The 19,004-nt window shown below is 40.4% G+C and overlaps 1 protein-coding gene across 5 annotated transcripts in view; it reads right to left on the bottom strand.

Moving 5' to 3' along the window:
- CTBP2 (C-terminal binding protein 2) overlaps positions 1 to 19,004 on the bottom strand; it is a 270,925-nt gene that overhangs the window by 119,881 nt on the left and 132,040 nt on the right. For 4 of the 5 annotated variants that reach the window (XM_032225573.1, XM_032225572.1, XM_032225571.1 and 1 more), the window contains one exon: positions 10,350 to 10,439. The gene's annotated coding sequence lies outside the window, so the exon portion shown is untranslated. Of the gene's footprint in view, positions 1 to 1,160; positions 1,312 to 10,349; positions 10,440 to 19,004 lie in introns of all 5 variants that reach the window. The other variant, XM_032225574.1, reaches the window with a different exon arrangement.

The raw sequence follows: 19,004 nt of genomic DNA, 5'->3' as shown, positions 1-19,004 counted from the left end.
GGGGCGAGAAACCCACCCCTGATCTGGATGAACAGTGATGGGTTGCTAATCCCGTTCCAACCGGTTCGGTTGGAATGGGCCCAGCGGCATCCTCGTGCACACGCGCAGTTCACGCATGCGTCTTAGCGCCTGCGCGATGCTCCAACTGCTCGCAGAGAATCGTGCAGGCGCTGTATGTGCTATCCAGCTGCTCGCAGAGAATCGTGCAGGCGCTGTATCTGCCATGCGCCTGCGTGGAAGCGCAGAAGCCTTCAAAAACCGGTAAGGAGCACGGGCGGGCAGGTGGGCCATTCGCCGTTCCCAGAAGTTACTTATTTCCGGGTTCGCCGACCAACCGGTTTGTGGGGACCGCCGCGAACCGGTTGAAACCCACCCCGTGGATGAAGCTCTAAATAAGCTCCAAAATTTCTTTTTCTGCCAGGATAGCAATTGCAATAGCACTTAGATTTATATACCGCTTCACAATGCTTTGCAACCCTCTCTAAGTGGTTTCGAGAATCAACATATTGCCCCAAACAATGCGGGTTCTCATTTTACTGACCTTGAAAGGATGAGTCAACCTTGAGCCAGTCAGGATCAAACTCCTGGCAATGAACAGAGTCAGCCTGCAATACTGCATTCTAATCACTAGGCCACTATGGCTCCGGGATCCTAGGGTGCTTCCTGAATGATAAACTGTGTGGCCCAGGATGTCTCCTTCTCAATGCTACGACCAATCTTGGTTTTTCACTATTACCAATGTCAATATGATTGGCAATTTGTAAGAAACAATAAAATAGTATCATAATAATACAAGTAGGACTTGATGGCTTCTTCACATTTGACAGCAGCCTCACAAGCCAAAAACTGGTTGCCTAATAAGAACAATCACCAGCCAGATTTCTTTTAGGCCTAATTCTTTTTCTAATTCCCAGTTGAACACTATCTGACATATTGGAAAAAATATATTTGAAGACAACCTGAGTTCATTATCATTACTAGATGACAGATTCGGTGTGTCAACCCAAAAGCAGTAATTGTCAGTGCTATAAATGCATTTATAAATAAATTATATACTCATTAACCTACTGATCTTAGACTATTATTATCCGATTGTTAAGTATATTAAGTATATAGGCTTCAACTGTTCATGCAAGAAACAAAAAAGAAACATCCCTTACTAATCATATCCGCTTTACCAATGAAAAAAAACAATTGTTGATCCAGTGTGTTTTCAGCAGCGCTACAATTTCTTCTGCATTGTAGTATTTGATTTGGATCTGAAATATATTTCACCCAAAACTTCCGAAGGTGCCAGCCCAACAACTTTTCCTAGAAGGGAATGAAAAGATTGGATGAAACCAGGGACTAACAATTGCTTCTTGCACAGAGATAACCTGAAATAACCAGGTGTTATCTCATAATATGAAATATATTAAATATATTATGCAGGCAAATGAAAATGGAAGACTTTGCCATCCTTCTTTTGGTCGGACTATTCTTGTCAGCCTCTATTTTGCTGCTTGCTTTTCGGCTGCCATTGAAACGGGGAGGGAGGGCATGGTATTTGGGTGAGGGAATTGAATTGAATTTTATTATTTGTATGCCGCCCTTCTCCGGGAGGGACTCAGGGCGGCGAACAACTCAAAAGGGGAAAAGGGGAAACATAGAACAGAATACAAGTAATTAAAATAGCCAAGAATCACACAACCACACAAGTCGAGAGGGGAGGGGAACTCATCAACCCCAGGCCTGCCGGCAAAGCCAGGTTTTGACGGCTTTTCGGAAGGCCTGGAGAGAGGTGAGGGTCCGAATCCCTGCGGGGAGTTCGTTCCAGAGGGCCGCAGCTGCCACAGAGAAGGCCCTCCCCCGGGTAGTAGCCAGGTGGCATTGGCTGGTAGACGGAACCCGGAGGAGGCCGACCCTGTGTGATCTAATGGGTCTTTGGGAGGTTATTGGCAGCAGGCGGTCTCTCAAATATTCTGTACAGGAGGACTGTTAATTGGGAGTTGTTCTCACCATTCGTTTGCAAGGAGAGTTTCCCGCCAAGGCCAACTGTCCAGCATTCCAACCTGATGATGATTTTTGAAGATGTCTCCCACCTGACAGTTGTGGTGATATACGATTGGACTATGGACTGGGGTACCAAGGGGAGGTGAATGAATCATGTATTGATATCTAAATGCTTTCGCGCCTTTTTGCTCAGATCCAGCTTTGCTTAGCTTCTCATTACGTATAATCAGTAAAAGTACTATTAATTCTGAAACATGGAGTCGAGTGGGTTCTTTCTTGGTTATTAAGTGAAGGAGCTGTGACAATTCTTTTCTTTTTCGGCATTTTAGTGCTGCCTGCCACTCCACAGTAAAGTGATCCTATTAGATCTACCAGCATTAGGCAACTAATGAATCTAACACCTTTCTTCTTCCAAAGCTAAGCTTGTGTACTCTTAAAAGACTGTTGAGCATCTTCTTCATGATCATTTCCATACTCCTCTATAGGAGCCTGTAAACTCCTAAGAAAGTTGACAGATCTTCAGTTCTATTAATCTGAAGTGGTGTTGTCAGATCTATGTATTTCCTGATTGGCCAAAGCCTCCTAACACGTTGTTATGTGCTTTATTCATATAGTAGTAAATTTATCCTTTTGGGAAGGAAGGGAGTTCTATCTCTCTTGAAGGAAGAAGTGGTACATTCTCTCTGCAAGAAGCAATTGTTAGAATCAGTTTTCATTTAATCTACCACTTGTAGGAAAAGGTTTTGGGTTGCAGGTTCAGAAGCTTTAGGTGAAGTATATGGTTCCACCACAAAACCGCGGTAGACAAAAGCGCGGTCGATGAAAGCGCGTATGTGACGTCATCACAGTGCGACGAAAAAGATCGAAAAATGTAAAAATAAAGTGAAAACCTTACCCTAACCCCCCCAAACCTAACCCTAAACCTAACCCTAACCCTAAACCTAACCCTAAACCTAACGCTAACCCTTAACCTAACGCTAAACGTAACGCTAAACCTAACCCTTACCTTTATGTGAATCGGCTTGCTGTAATTTAATTTTTATTTCAATTTTTCGATCTTTTTCGTCGCGCTGTGATGACGTCACATACGCGCTTTCGTTGACCGCGCTTTTGTGGAACATGGTTTTGACGGGTCACAAAGTATATTACATCTGGCCCCTCAAATACCTTAAATGGCATCTGATGTTATTCTATTTTATTGACTTTTTGTTCATTCCAAACATGAGATGAGAAGCCATCATATTTAGCAAAGCAAAGAAATAGCTTCAGACATAATCTTTATTTATAAAACTGTTTCTGCACATGACACTCTCCTTACACATTTTTTTTAAAATATTAAGGAGTGGGCCTAATAAAGTTAGAGATAAATTGCCTAACAAAACCAGAAGTTCAGTTGAGGTACAAAAAAGCATTCCAGGAGGAAAATGATTCAGTAAGGAACATTCTCAGCAGTATGTTTTTTTTGGGGTAAATAACTACAGCCATCACAATACTTATTTGAAAGCACTACCCCATAACATGCGTTCAAATTTTGAAATGAATCCAAATTGAGCATTAGCCATTCTGAGTCTTTTTGTTACATAAATACATAGGAAATAAATAAATACCCCAGTCGTACATGCATTCAAATGTGAGATAACACAACTCGGCTTTGCTACAGTACAGAATACAATTTAGTGTATTTTGAATATTCCTCTGCATGTTTAAGGAAGACAGTATTTCTCTTTTGCATATAGTAAATTTGCCTTCGTTCAACAATGAGGTTGAAGATATCCCTGAAGCTCAACAGCTTACTCAAAAAGGATTGAAAGACCACTGAGCTAAATAGAATTGCTGAGTGTCAGTCTCTGCTTTGCTGCTGCTTCGGCTGCCATTGAAACGGGGAGGGGGGGCATGATATTTGGGAGGGGAATCATTATGTGCTGGAGGAAGATTCTAGACGGTGGCCTGACCATCTCAATGCGCATGTGGAGGAAGGGAGTTTCCCGCCAAGGTTAACTGTCCAGCATTCCATCCTGGTGATGTTTTTTGAAGATATCTCCCACCTGATAGTAGGGTGAATTATAATTGGACTATGGACTGGGGTGCCAAGGGGAGGGGATTGAACTATACATGATATTCTTTGCTTTCGCGCCTAATTAACCAGACTCAGCTTAACTTTGCTACTATTCGTTTGTAATTAGTAAAAGTACACTTAATTTCAAACAAATGGAGTTGAGAGGTTTCTTTCCTGATTATTAAATGAAGCAGCACCTGACACTCAGGATATAATCTATTTAAATTTTGTTTTGTCTTTTAATGACCATATAGTATTTCAGATCAGGAAAGCCTTTTTTTCTTATTTACAATTTTTACCCTGCCTTTAAATAATTCAAGGTGGCGAACATATATAATACGGGTGGTTCTTGACTTACAGCTACTTGTTTAACGATCGTTTGAAGTTACAACGGCACCGAAAAAGTGCTATTTTTCACACTTACTGTTGTTGTAATTTCACATGGTCGTGTGAAATTCCGGCACTTGGCACCTGGCATGTATTTATGACATTGTCCTGGGCTTCTGTGATCACCTTTTGCAATCTTCTGACAAGCAAAGTCAATGGGGAAGCCAGATTCATTTACTAGCAATAGCAATAGCAGTTAGACTTATATACCGCTTCATAGGGCTTTCAGCCCTCTCTAAGCGGTTTACAGAGTCAGCGTATCACCCCCACAGTCTGGATCCTCATTTCACCCACCTTGGAAGGATGGAAGGCTGAGTCAACCTTGAGCCGGTGGGATTTGAACCGCCGAACTGCAGATAGCAGTCAGCTGAAGTGGCCTGCAGTACTGCACTCTAACCACTGCACCACCTCGGCTCTTTAACAACCATGTCACTAACTTAACAACTGCAGTAGTGTACTTAACAACTGTGGCAAGAAAGGTTGTAAAATGGGGTAAAACCCACTTAACAATTGTCTCGTTTAGCAATGGAAGTTGAGGCTGAATTATGGTCATATGTCATACTCATTTCTCCTCCAGTTTTCCCCACAACAACAATCTGGTCAGAGAATGACTGGCCCACAGTTACACAACTGCTTCCATGTCAGTGCCTTAATCACTAGACCAAACTGGCTCTTGAAAGCACTCTTGAAAACTGAGCCTCTCGGTTTAATATGTTACATTTCTATGAGATCTACAGATCAGAAAACTTCCATTTCTCTTATATTTGAAAATTACTGGGCAAACATTACTGGCGATCCTATTTGTGTGTGTGTGTGTGTGTGTGTGTGTGTGTGTGTGTGTGTGTGTGTGTGCCAGAGGTGGGATCCTACCAGTTCGCACCTATTCGGTAGAACCAGTTTGTGAAATCTACCAAACCGGTTAGAAGAGGTTCCACCAGTGGACCTGAAAAGAAGGCCACACCTACAGAAGAGGCTCCAAAAATTTTTGAAACCCACCACTGGTCCTTGGATATGATTATTCTACACTATCATGCTCATATTTATAAAACTCAGTGCCTCTGTGAAAGGTAAGGATGACTACTGCGTTTGTGGTGCAATCAGAACATTGCGTGTGTTGAAGTTGTTTTAACGCAAACCAAAGATGCCTTTTAAAAAACAAGTGTACATCCTATTCTTATGCATGCCAGTGCTGTGTGTGAGGTAATTTAAGGTGGTTCTGACAAGTGTCGTCGGCATCTTCATATCCGGTCACATGGGCGGCAAGCCACTCCCATCCGGTCACATGGGTGGCAAGCCACTCCCACAAAGGAGGCCACACCCACAGAATAGGTTCGAACAATTTTTTAAACCCACCATTGGTGTGTGTGTGTGTGTGTGTGTTTAAGCCACATGTTACTTACTTTATTTAGGAAGGAGGAATACCCAGTTAAAAAGGTCAATCTTTCTGACACATACCTCTTAAATACATAATCAATACAACCTTACGGCTGAATAGGGCAGCTATACTGTGCACGTTTTTTGCACAGGGACATTTTAAGCTCCACGTATCAGGACTATTTTGGGATTCTAACAGCTCAGAGATTATTAACCTAAACCTATGAACAACGCATCTGCAGCCATAACATTTCATTGTGTGCCAAAAGCCTAGTGTATCTCCATACTGCAAAATACACAGATTACTGAAGCAATGAAGTATGACGGCTCCTATAGAGCAGTTATAGTTTTCTTTAGAAAATACCTACAAGGGGTCCCTTTAATGCGCAAATCAATGCACTATGGAAGTTAATGGTTACTACTCGGGGATGCATTATTCCATGGATCACTGGTATAACAGACTATTACGGGTCTGGCCTTCTATGCTTCTGTTGCAAAGAAGCCGGCACTTGAGGAAAAATAGGGACTTCATAATTAAAGTTATCAATGCAGCCTGATATTTTTCTGCATGAGCGACTATATTCATTTTAAAAAAAATGTTGCTTGCTGCAACTACAGGAGAGGAAGCAAATATAACACAACCTGGCCATTGCTTGGCTGAGAGATCATAATAATTCTAACCCAGCGTATTTAGTGGCCATCCGATTGGGAAGGCTGCTTTAAAAAAGGCCAAAAAGGAAAAAAAAAAAACACATTTAGGAACCAAATGTGAAAAGAGCCATCATTTTGCAAAACTGTACCAAAATATTATGTATAATAAGGATCGGAAAGAAGCTTCAAAGTAACCTTATCTTTTGGCAGGTCCACCATATATGAAAATATGTAGCATCAAGAGAGCCACATCTTTGGACCTGCCAAAAGGTTAAGGCATTTTGGATAAAAATATGGTGGATTATGCAAAATATCTTTAAAAGAAGGATAAAGTTTACTCCTCAGCTATTCTTACTAGGTATAGGTACTGACGTTACAGTGGTAGAGACTAACTTGATTCTGCATCTAATAACGGCAGCAAGACTGTTGGTGGCGCAATACTGGAAGAAGGAAGACTTGCCTACAACTCAAGAATGGACATTGAAAGTTACAAACTTAGCCGAGATGGCTAAAATATCGGCATATCTTAAAGATCACTCAAATGAGAGACATAAACGAGACTGGAAAAAATGGATTGAGTATATACAAAATAAATATGGGACCAAGAAATTCCAGTTAGCCTATGCTTAAGATCAGAAATGATTTAAATTGTTTAAACTTGGTTCAGCAAGAAGAAGCTAAGGTCAATGTAGAATGTTATTAAAAATTTTTTAATAATTTTTATTTATTTATTTTTTTCTCAATAGATTTTAGACTGTGTTTGTTAGAAACCCATACCGTGTACGGGTTCTGGGAAGTCGGGGGGGGGAAGGTGGAGGGGGGTTGGGGGAGAGGGTGGAGGGAGGGAGGGGTATATATTAGGCTAGACAAGAATTTGGTGGTAAACTAGAATTATTTTGATATACAAGAAATTTTACTTCGATGTCTTACTGATTGAGGAATGATGAAATGTTTGCCTTAAAAGAAATAAAACTTTTGAATGAGAACAAAGTAACCTTATCTTTTACCAAAATCCCTTTTTTTCCCCCAAAAAAACAACTGTTAACAATGCACTACACAGGCCCACACGTTTGCAGAACAAATATACATTTCCTAAACTTGTCCTTCAACTCTTTGAGAGATTTTAAGAAGGAATCTGAATCTGTCTGCACATATATTTATTAACCTAGGCCTCCTGGGGCTCTTCTAAGTATTAGCAAACCAACCTTTTAAGTATCAAAAAGAAACTATAGCTGAGCAGTGACAGCCTTTCTGCCTCTCATTCTTTCTCTTAGTTTAATCCTTTTAATTTCCCTCCTTCCAACACAAAATACCTTTGGGGTTCGTCACTCACATATCCTTGACATCTCCCATCTATTTAATGAAATCAGGCTTAAAGCAGTCCTGCCACTTCTTCCCTGCTGCTATTACTAGAATTCTGACTGGTGCCCTGCTGTGTGCTTCCCTTTCTATACGTCTAAGAAAACTTTTCTTTCTGCGTCTTCAACAAAAGCGGACTGTCACAAATCTGTCTTTTCCAAAGAGTGTGGGGCTCACGACATCTTTTCTTCTCTTCAAAGTCCATGAACATGTGTCTGCATTTTCTTTTTCTTTCTTTCTTTCTTTCTTTTTTTTTGAAAAATATTTTATCTGGTTGTGCTTGCTGTCATCTATATTGCTAGTGTAGTTGTGACAATTGGTGGCCTGGTTGTTTTTTTTCTTTTAAAGAGCTGTCTTGTTTTTACACACAGAAACATAATCTTCTCAACGGGCCAACTCCCAAGATGAACATGCACAACCATAGAACAGACAAATGGCAATCACACCGATTAGCTGTTTGGCTGGGGCAAGGGGGACTAGCTCAAGATACGACAAAATCCAGTTGTCTGTCCCATCCAGAGGTGGGTTTCTACCAGTTCGCACCAGTTCGGTAGAACCGGTTCGTCAAATCTACCGAACCGTATACCGTTTTTCTCTAATTTTTCTTTAAAAATAGGATAAGCCAAAACACATTAACATATAGTGGAAATACACCGAGGGGAGGAGGAGTAGGAAAGAAGAAAGATGGGTAGAGAGGGATGGGAGAGAGGGTGGGGGGGGAGGCGAAAGGGAAGGGGGGGAGCGGATCTGGAGAGAGGAGTGGTAGAGAGCGATGGGAAGTAGGGTAGAGGGGGATGATGGAGGGAAGATAGAAAGTTGGAGGGTGGTGGAAGAAAGAGGTGTATGGAGGATGGAACAGGTATATCGGGCTTTTATTTTCTGGGGCATTGTCGACAAGAGGAATTGATGCAATTACTGTTTAATACTGTATGGGGTATACATGTGAGTGTATGAAAATGAAAATGAAAATAAAATATACAAATCACACACACAAAAAAAAATCTACCGAACCGGTTAGAAGAGGTTCCACCAGTGGACCCGGAAAGCAGGCCACACCTACAGAAGAGGTTCCAAAATTTTTTGAAACCCACCACTCACTCACACACACAGACACACACACACAGACTCACACAGAGAAAGAGAAAGAAAGGAAGAAAGAAAGAAATAAAAAAAAGAAAAAAGAAAGAAAAAGGGACAGAGAGACAAAAGGAAGGAGAGAGAGAGAGAGAGAGAGAGAGAGAGAGAGAGAGAGAGAGAGAGAGAGAAAGAAAACACATGGCCGGCAAGCCACTCCCACCAGGTCACATGGCCGGCAAGCCACTCCCACAAAGGAGGCCACACTCACAGAGTAGGTTCGAAAAATTTTTGAAACCCACCACTGGTCCCATCCATCTTCCTGCACAGAAACACAGCAAAAATAACAGCATTTATACACCCGCCATCCTGAAAACTATATCAGCAGAAATATTGCATTTCTCTGCTAAGTGTGAATCGACTGCTTCTACAATGAGAGGAAACAAACCAAAGTTTGTCTCAAAATGTGCTTGCGAACAGCGTAGTAAACAGAAAATAATAAACCACAAAAGAGAATAAAAAGACATATCCCAATACAGAAACCCCTAATGTAACAGCACATTCTTCTAATCTGCCACAAAAGAAACAGGCAGAAACTTACTGGTCTTCTCAGGCTGATAGGTTAGATAGGGCCTTCAGCAGTGGTGGGTTCCTGTAGTCACCACTGCCGGTTTGTTCATGGCCACTGTGTGCACATGCGCAGTCCAATAAAAATTGTTCTGCACATGGGCAGAAGCAAGAAGGCAGCGCCTATGGCGCCGCTCAGAGAACCAGTTCAAGGGCGTGGTAGAAGCGACCCAGGCTGCTAAACCATGACCAGTTCAGCCGAACCGGTACGAACCGGTAGGTACTCACCACTGGCCTTCAGAGATAAGGGTCCGTTTTGAAACTCCCAGAATAATTCCGCAGTTAATAAAAAGCAGATTCTTTGTCTGACTTCACAATGCAATTAGCTGCTTAATTTATGAGGCAAATCACAATTCTCTGTATCTTCATGCAAAAATCTCAACTTTAAACCAAGGTTCTCAAAAACCACAATCACCTATAATTCGCTAAGCCAAAACCAAACAACCACATTATGCCTTAGAATAAAATATTAACTCGTTAAAAGAGTTTACCAGGATTTGTTCCCTTTTAAACATTTTGAACTTCAAGTTAAGTCTCACTGAATATAAGCATAGCATGCATTGCCCTGTTGACAAGCACAAAATTGCTTTGCTGCAGAGATATCTCTGAAGAGCCACTGAATCCTATACATGTGGTTGCACATAAACTTTGCATAAGGAGTTAACAGGTAATCAGCGGAATTAATCTTATAATAAACTTCTGTTTCAGTTATGTTGATACAGCTACGCTACCCCTTATCTGCCAAGTTGAGTTTGGTGTGGGTCAACCCACTGAACTTCCCAAAAAAGTCTGGTTTTAACAGAAGCAACATCTGATGGTATTCACTTACAAATTCAACATCCAGTCTCAACAGTTACTCCTAGCAGTGTTTCTTAAAGTGGTCCCACGATCCCAGGAGGTTCTCCAGATTTTCAGGGGTCTGAAAAAAAAAATCAAAATTATTTGCCAGTCTATATTAAAATATTGTACAGGATTTAAATCCCTTAAAACAATTGTGAGAAGTAGTAGTGGCAGTGAATACATTAATTTTAATTTTTAGTAAGGTTAAAAATAAATATATCCCTTACAAACAAAACTCTCTATAATTTTTAAAAGTGGAAAAAGATCCTGAGAGAGAGAAAAGTTTAAGAAACACCGAGCTATTTGAAACGCATTACTTAAAAAAACACTCTATGTTTATATAAAGGTTCTTTTTAACAAGATTAAAAACATGGCTTTTACCTTGCTATTGGAAACTGATTAGTTCCAATGTAAGTTATTAATATTTTAATATACTCTTGGGTCATGAGATGATTACCTGTCGTGCTCATTTTAATGTTATTTTTAAATTAGTATGATAAAAATGCATATATAACTTTTAAATAATCAGGCAAAATTATATAACATTGCAATGGGAAAATGAAAGCTATTATAGACAGTTGATGTAGAATCAGGCGTTGATTCTCACAGTCTTTACTTAACAGTGATCTTCAAAATCGATTCACTATCCATTCACAAATCCTTTATTACAGACTAAATAAGATCTATTAAATAAAACCTACCAATCTACAATAATATTCAATGTTTTACAGAAACAACTCTGGGCTCCTATTTTTTCTAGCACCCATGCAGAGGTGGGTTCCTACCAGTTTGCACCTATTCGGTAGAACCGGTTCGTCTAAAACACAATTTAAATTTAAACACAAATCTACCGAACCGGTTAGAAGAGGTTCCACCAGTGGACCCGGAAAGCAGGCCACACCTACAGAAGAGGTTCCAAACATTTTTTGAAACCCACCACTGGTCCTTGGATATGATTATTCTATACTATCATGCTCCTATTTATAAAACTCAGTGCCTCTGTGAAAAGTAAGGATGACTACTGTGTTTGTGGTGCAATCAGAACATTGCGTGTGTTGAAGTTGTTTTAACGCAAACCAAAGATGCCTTTTAAAAAACAAGTTTACATCATATTCTTATGTATGCCAGTGCTATGTGTGAGATCATTTAAGGTGGTTCTGACAAGTGTCGTCGGCATCTTCATATGCGGTCACATGGGTGGCAAGCCACTCCCATCCGGTCACATGGGTGGCAAGCCACTCCCACAAAGGAGGCCACACCCACAGAGTAGGTTCGAACAATTTTTGACATCCACCACTGCACCCATGCCTTCATACCATAGCTACTTTTGTCCTTCAAAGCAACCCTAAGATGTGTTAGAGAACAGTTCCATCATTCTTAGACAGAATGAGCCGTGTCAGGTGATACAATATGGAATCCAACAACTTTAGGATCCTTGCGGTAGGGAAAGTTGCATACTGCACAGTGTTTTTTTTAAATCTAGGGATCTAGAACAGCAATTAAGGTATATCTATACAAGAAATAAACTTTCCTGTTGATTTATGTCTAATGTAGGATTACTTTGGACTCCAAACCTTTACTAGAAATTCCTGGATTACTGGCATCAGTTGCATATAGTATGTATAAAGCCCTTCAGGAATCTCCTTCCATTTTCCAAGTATTAAGTTCACAAATACTGTGTAGTTCTACAATGTCTTTACAATCAACCATCTTACTTCAGATCAGTCAAAATTCTGTCTTTAAATGCAACTAGGATGATTAGCAACATGTGTTTTCCAGATGTTTTGGATTATGGTCCCTATAAGAACTAAAGTGATAAAAGATTTTAGATGGTCCTTGTTTAACAACCATCCGTTTAGTGATCGTTCAAACATATTGTACGATAGCACTGAATTAGTGTTAATTACAACAAACCTCATAATTCAACAGCCATTGTGGCATCCATAGTCACATGATTGGAAGCCTTCCCTGCTGGTTTCCCATAAGCAAAGTCAATGTGGAAGCCAGCAGGAAGTCAGAGCCACTTGATGTCCTTGCTTAATGTCCCATGCAGTTCTCACTATTGACAGTACCAGCATTGCCATCATAAGCAACATAGTGGTTTTTTTCCCCTTATAGACACGTCATTTCAAATTAGCAATAGCAATAGCAGTTAGACTTATATACCACTTCATAGGGCTTTCAGCCCTCTCTAAGCGGTTTACAGAGTCAGCATATCGCCCCCAACAATCCGGGTCCTCATTTCACCCACCTCGGAAGGATGGAAGGCTGAGTCAACCTTGAGCTGGTGAGATTTGAACAGCCAAACTGCAGAACTGCAGTCAGCTGAAGTAGCCTGCAGTGCTGCATTTAACCACTGCGCCACCCCGCCCCTGATTCAAATTAGCACTGCTAAACGAGGACCATTTTTATGAAGTTCCAATCTGTATTCTCTCCAATGGGTCTGGTTGCCTATCTCTGTATTGCAATTGTCTAATATTTTATATTTGGAGCAACTCAGAATGCATGTGTCACAATGGTAGCACATTCTTTCTACGAGGAAACTAAATGCACAAGGAAGAAGGGACAAAAAATTAATCTGATTCCCAAGCAAAAAAAAAGTATGTACTATATATTATACCTCATCAATATGATTTTTCTTAGGCAAGGACCAGGAATCAATTTATTAAAGGGTCTTTTATTCACGATATCAATAAAGTAAGCATTTGCGTTAAGGAGGAAATGCTCACACTTGCTCAAAAGCACCTTCTCACACCGCTTTGATGCCTTCAAGATGTAAAATGTAGAAGGCTGGGGGTGGGGGGTGGGAGGGAGGGAGATTTGACGAGGGGTGTTAGATTTTAATGTAATATGATTGCACATGTATACTGTCTTCTCTTATTTTTTTCTTTAAAACTAGGATATGTTAAGTATATTGATATGGAAGCATAAATACCATCAACACAGAATGGAGTTTGCTCAGAAGTGGAAATACACCAGTGAGAGGAAGAGTGGGAAACAGAAGGGAGAAGAAAGATGGGAAGAGAGGGATAGGAGAGAGGGTAAGGGGAGAAGATGAGGAGGATAAGGAGGAGTGGAATGTAGAGAGAGGAGAAGGAGAAAGGAAGAGGAAGTAGAGTAGGAAAGGATGCTGGAGGGAAGAAAGGAGGTAGAAGAGAGGTAGAAGAAAGAGGTGTATGGAGAGCAGAAGAGCTAATAATGGGCTTTTATCTTTTTGGGTGTTGATGACAAGAGGAACTGATGTAAATAGTATACATGTGATTGAATGTTATGAAAATGGAAAATAAAAAAGTATACTCACACAAAAAAAGATGTAAAATGTATCTTTTATTTATTTATTTTGTAAAACCTTTTCTTGGCAATGTACAGTTATCATACAAGCTTAGGAAAAGATTCAGCTTTTTTCAACTGGGTGGAAATTAAACACTCCTTTGACTTTGGATCTAAAACACAGCACACACACAGTGATAAAAATATTATATACATACATACATACATACATACATACATACATATATATATATATATATATATATATATAAAATTTATGCTGATAAATATATATATATATATAATATATATACAAATATATATATTTGTCTTTGTCTATGGAGGAAGCTCTTGGTTTAGTTTTTTTCTTTAAAAAAACACCTTCATCTTATGGGAGAGTTCCATTTGCATTTATAGTACATAATACAAACTGATCTGAATTTTTTCACTTTTGCCCCAACATTTAACCTCAGAACACTAATTAGGAAAAAAAAAAATCATGGTTTAAAGAATCACCTTTTACCCATCTCTCTTTTTTCTTTTTGGCTTAGTTTATGTACCATCTAGACCGCTGGAGAATTCTGAGAATTGGAAAGCACATTGTATTTTGTGACCTCCAGTTGACCTAATAAAGACATTACCCTAATAAGGTTTTGGGAATATAATTTATGCCCTAATTCAAAAAACAATTTCCTCATAGCAGCTGGAAAGATTAAACAACTGCATGCTTTCTTCTAAAAGTATATTTAAAACAGGATTAATTGTTTATTCATGTGTATGTACCAGGACAACTATTCTGCTTACATCATGCAGGTCACTTATATATCGATGGCTTGAAGGAAGCTAATTTTGTTTTAGCATTGGAACAGAGAGAGAGAGAGAGAGGGAGAGGGAGGGAGAGAGAGAGAGAGAAGAGGGAGAGAGAGGGAGGGAAGGAGGGAGGGAGAGAGAGAGAGAGAGAGAGAGGGAGGGAGGGAGGGAGGGAGGAGAGAAATTCCGGCTTATTAACACAAACTTAACATAATTCCCTTAGGTGTTTCAATTCTGCTTATACCAATAGGTGTATGGAGGAGGGGAAACGGAATTACAGAAAGTGGAAAATTTTAACATATTATGACCTCAGGGTGAGTTTCAAAGATGCACGATGGGAGGAATAGCCATTACTTTAGAAGACACACTCAGATGATCTGAAAGATCCTGACAAACCTGAACACTGGACCCTTTCCAACAAATGCAATTCAGTGAAAAGCAAGGATTTACCCTTAGACAAGAAAAACCAAATGTACGGGCTCTGGGAAGTCAGGGGGGGGGGAGGGAGGTGGGGTGTTAGGGGGGGAGGGTGGATATATAGTATGTGTTAGATTTCAATGTAATGCGACTTCACATGTATACTGTTTCTCTTTAATTTCACTGTAAAAATAGGACAAGCTGAATATATTGACATATAGTAGAAATACACCAAGGGGAGGAGGAGTGGGATAGAAGAAAGATGGGTAGAGAGGGTGGGAGAGAGGATTGGAGGGAGGGTGAGAAGGAAGGGAGGGAGTGGACTGGGAGAGAGGAGTGGTAGAGGGGGAGGGGGAGTAGGGTAGAGGGGAATGATGGAGGGAAGATGGAAAGTTGGAGGGGGGCGGAAGAAAGAGGTGTATGGAGGGTCGAAGAGGTATATTGGGTTTCTATTTTGGGGGGTATTGTTGACAAGAGGAATTGCTGTGTTTATTGTTTAATGTTGTATGGCCCCGGTTATGCACAGTATATATGTAACTGTATGAAAATGAAAAATGGAAAATAAAAACACATTTTACTGAAGAAAAACCAAATGTACAGCTATAGAATAGGTGATGCCTTGCTCAACAGCAGTAACTGTGAGAGAGATCTAGTGCAGTGTTTTTCAACCACTGTGCCGCGGCACACTAGTGTGCCGTGACATAGTGTAAGGTGTGCCGTGGGAAAATTACTTTATATATAGTCAATATAGGTACAGAGTTAAATTTTTTAAACATTTTCTAATGGTGGTGTGCCTCGTGATTTTTTTCATGAAAAAAGTGTGCCTTTGCACAAAAAAGGTTGAAAAACACTGATCTAGTGGACAACCATTCACTTATGAGCCCACAGTGTACTGTAGCTGCCAAAAAAGCCAACACAGTGCTACTGCAATATAATGATAATATCAAGATCATGTGAAATGTTAGTACTGCTTTATACGACACTGCTAAATGTCTATGGAGATTCTCAGTCATCTAGGTCATGATTGCCCCAAAGGTGCTTTTTTCAAGAGGTAACTGGACTTTCTGATGTTTCTTTGAAGATGTTTCGCTTCTTATCCAAGAAACTTCTTCAGCTCTGACTGGATGGTGGGGAAATGGAAGGATTTATACTTCTTGCAGATAACTGCACTGCTAAGATCACACCTGGAATACTGCAGTGGTGGGTTCTGGATCCCATTCCAGTACGGTTGGAACGGGCCCGGTGTTGCTCACATGGGACATACGTGGCGTGCGCATGCGTCGTACCTGCCAGCAATGCTTCCGCAAGCCTCTGTCATGCTCCAGCTGCTCGGCGGAGCATCGCGCAGGCGCTGTACATGCCATATGCGGAAGCGCCGAAGGCTTTAAAGGACAGGTAAGGAGTTCGGGCAGACGGCCCGGCCCTCCGGAGCACTGTACCAGACGGTACCCGGTGCTCTGGGCAGGCTCCAGTATACCTGTACCAGGGCGTACTGCAGGGGTGGGTTCCTTGCCCCGTTCCAACCGGTTCGGTTGGTACGGGGCCGGCGGCATTCTCGTGCACGTGCGCAGTGCATGCATGCGTACTAGCGTCTGTGTGATGCTCCAGCTGCTCCTGGAGGATCACGCAGGCGCTGTATGCGTCCTGCGCATGCGTGGAAGCCCAGAACTCGTCAAAACCGGGTAAGGAGTACGGGCGGGCGGGGGGGCCTTCGCCGTTCCCAGAAGTTACTTACTTCCGGGTTCGCCGACCAACCGGTTCGCAGGGACCGCCGTGAACGGGTTGAAACCCACCCCTGGCGTACTGCCTGCAACCCACCACTGGAATACTGCGACTAGTTTTGACCACCATCGTACTAAAAAAGGATGTTGAGAATAAAGTCAGAAGCTTATTTTGGTGATCGCAGATTCTGAATTAAGGCTAAGCCACCTAAAATTCTGTAACTCACTGTTAAAACTCAAAATAAAATTCCTAAGCATGTATTTCACACACTTGCTTCAACATAGGAGAACGCTTAATCCTGTGTACCAAGCAAATTCTATAGGAAAATAAGGCAGTCTTTTGTTAACTCAATTCCCCACACAAACTCATCTGGTAATAAAAGATGACCCAAATAAAAACAGGCCCCAAGCTACATAGGGATAATCAAAAGGAACCTTTTATATTTGGCCTGGAAACGATTGGCTACCAAATCAGATCTTTTCAAATATTAGTATCAGCATTTAAAATATCTGCAATGTGAAAAGCTCAGATTTCGTAGCCAATTGTTTTCAGATATCCAGATATACATTGTGTGGAATTATTCCTCATTTGGTCCCAGCAATTAGCAATTGCTAAAGTAACAACTCTCAGGCAGGACTAATGTCCGAGAAACTATTTATACATAAAAAGAAAAGAAGGCTGCGAAGGGCTGAAATGAATTCAAGTAATTTAACAAGCTTTCCTCTTTTTTTCTACATTTAGCTACCACAAGAAAAATTCTTAGTAGTACAATATTTAACATACAAATATACAATCATTAAATTGGCTCAACCGATGCTTCATGTTAACCCATGACGGCTGATAAGATTTTTCATATTTTGCAAAAATTACTTCGTATAAACCACAATGGCTAGATTCACACATTATGCTAAATCACAAACATGGAATTCTTTAACAGAATGTGTAATTTAGACACTGCCTTCAAAAAATAGTATCTACGGAGGAAAAATATTGCTTCTATTCTTCTCAATGTACATCTTCCACATCCCCCTTTTCATGCCTGAAATAGTAATTTCAGAACGTTTCATGAAATCTGCCATAAGTCAGCATAAAATGAAAATCTAACTCTGTACATCACTGTCAAAACCTTATATTGAAAGGCATTCAAATGTTTTTTTTCATTCTTGGTGTTTGACCATACACCTCTTTCATTCCAGGTAAAAGAAATTATCAGTAATGTCTAATAATGTTTGATTATTTTGAAATTTCTGTCTATCAGGGCCAAGTATCTATACAAGCCTAAACAAAATTACTCTCTTCAAACATGCACACAGCAAGAGGAAAGTTATATGCTTGTTTTATCAGCCATTCTGCATGCACATCTTTGTATGTTCATGTACTCATTTTGAATGTGTAGTGGAAAATAAAGTAACTTCCCAAGAGGAAAAATACCTAACAAAAGTTTCTCAGAGAGCTTGTCAGAGGAAACATCTGTTGTCCCCTGTGGAGGTTGAAAGACTAAGGGGGAAAAAAAAATTCAGCCAAAACTAAATTAATAATAATAAGAAAAAAAAAAGAACTGCAGTAAATATTTCTTTGCAAGACAATGTTTACAGACACACACACACACACACACACACAAAAACAGTGTGCAGAAAGGAAAGAAAGACAGAAAAACCATGTTGCACAAATGAGGATATTGCAATTACGATTCCATGCTAGAAAATCAAGGCTATAAGGGGTTAAACTTGTTTCAAAATTTATGGACAATGAAAATGGAAACATCACACATGGACTAATAGTTCTTGTAAGGGAAAACATCTGTTCGAGTTATAAGGTCAGCAGGAAATGAACACTCTATAGTTTGTCCTTACTGGTTAAGCTTTACATTTCTCGCAAGAACGTATGTCTTAGTGAAACTTATAAAAATATTCCAATTGCCTTTCAAGTAGCAATAGCAATAGCAATAGCAATAGCAGTTAGACTTATATACCGCTTCATAGGGCTTTCAACCCTCTCTAAGCGGTTTACAGAGTCAGCATATTGCCCCCAACAACAATCCGGGTCCTCATTTTACCCACCTCGGAAGGATGGAAGGCTGAGTCAACCCTGAGCCGGTGAGACTTGAACAGCCGAACTGCAGAACTGCAGTCAGCTGAAGTACCCTGCAGTGCTGCATTTAACCACTGCGCCACCTCGGCTCAATGCCAAACACCTTACAATTACACCCCTTCCTGTGCCACTTCCCTGATTAACTCCTAGCCATATCAGAGGAAGTACACTCTTCTACCATAGGGCCACCTACACTTGGCTCACAAGACAACTAATATTTAACTGTCTTCCACTTTGTCAATTATATCTAATCTTCTGAATAGCTTTCATATTATCTACTTGGCAGTTATACACAAAACATCATCTTTGGGTTCTATCTTAACCCGTTACACAT

The sequence above is a fragment of the Thamnophis elegans genome, chromosome 10 (genome assembly GCF_009769535.1).
Source record: "Thamnophis elegans isolate rThaEle1 chromosome 10, rThaEle1.pri, whole genome shotgun sequence".
In the NCBI taxonomy this organism is placed as follows: Eukaryota; Metazoa; Chordata; class Lepidosauria; order Squamata; family Colubridae; genus Thamnophis; species Thamnophis elegans.
The sequence above is the reverse complement of the archived record's forward strand: the minus strand, read 5'-3'. Positions and strand labels throughout refer to the sequence as shown.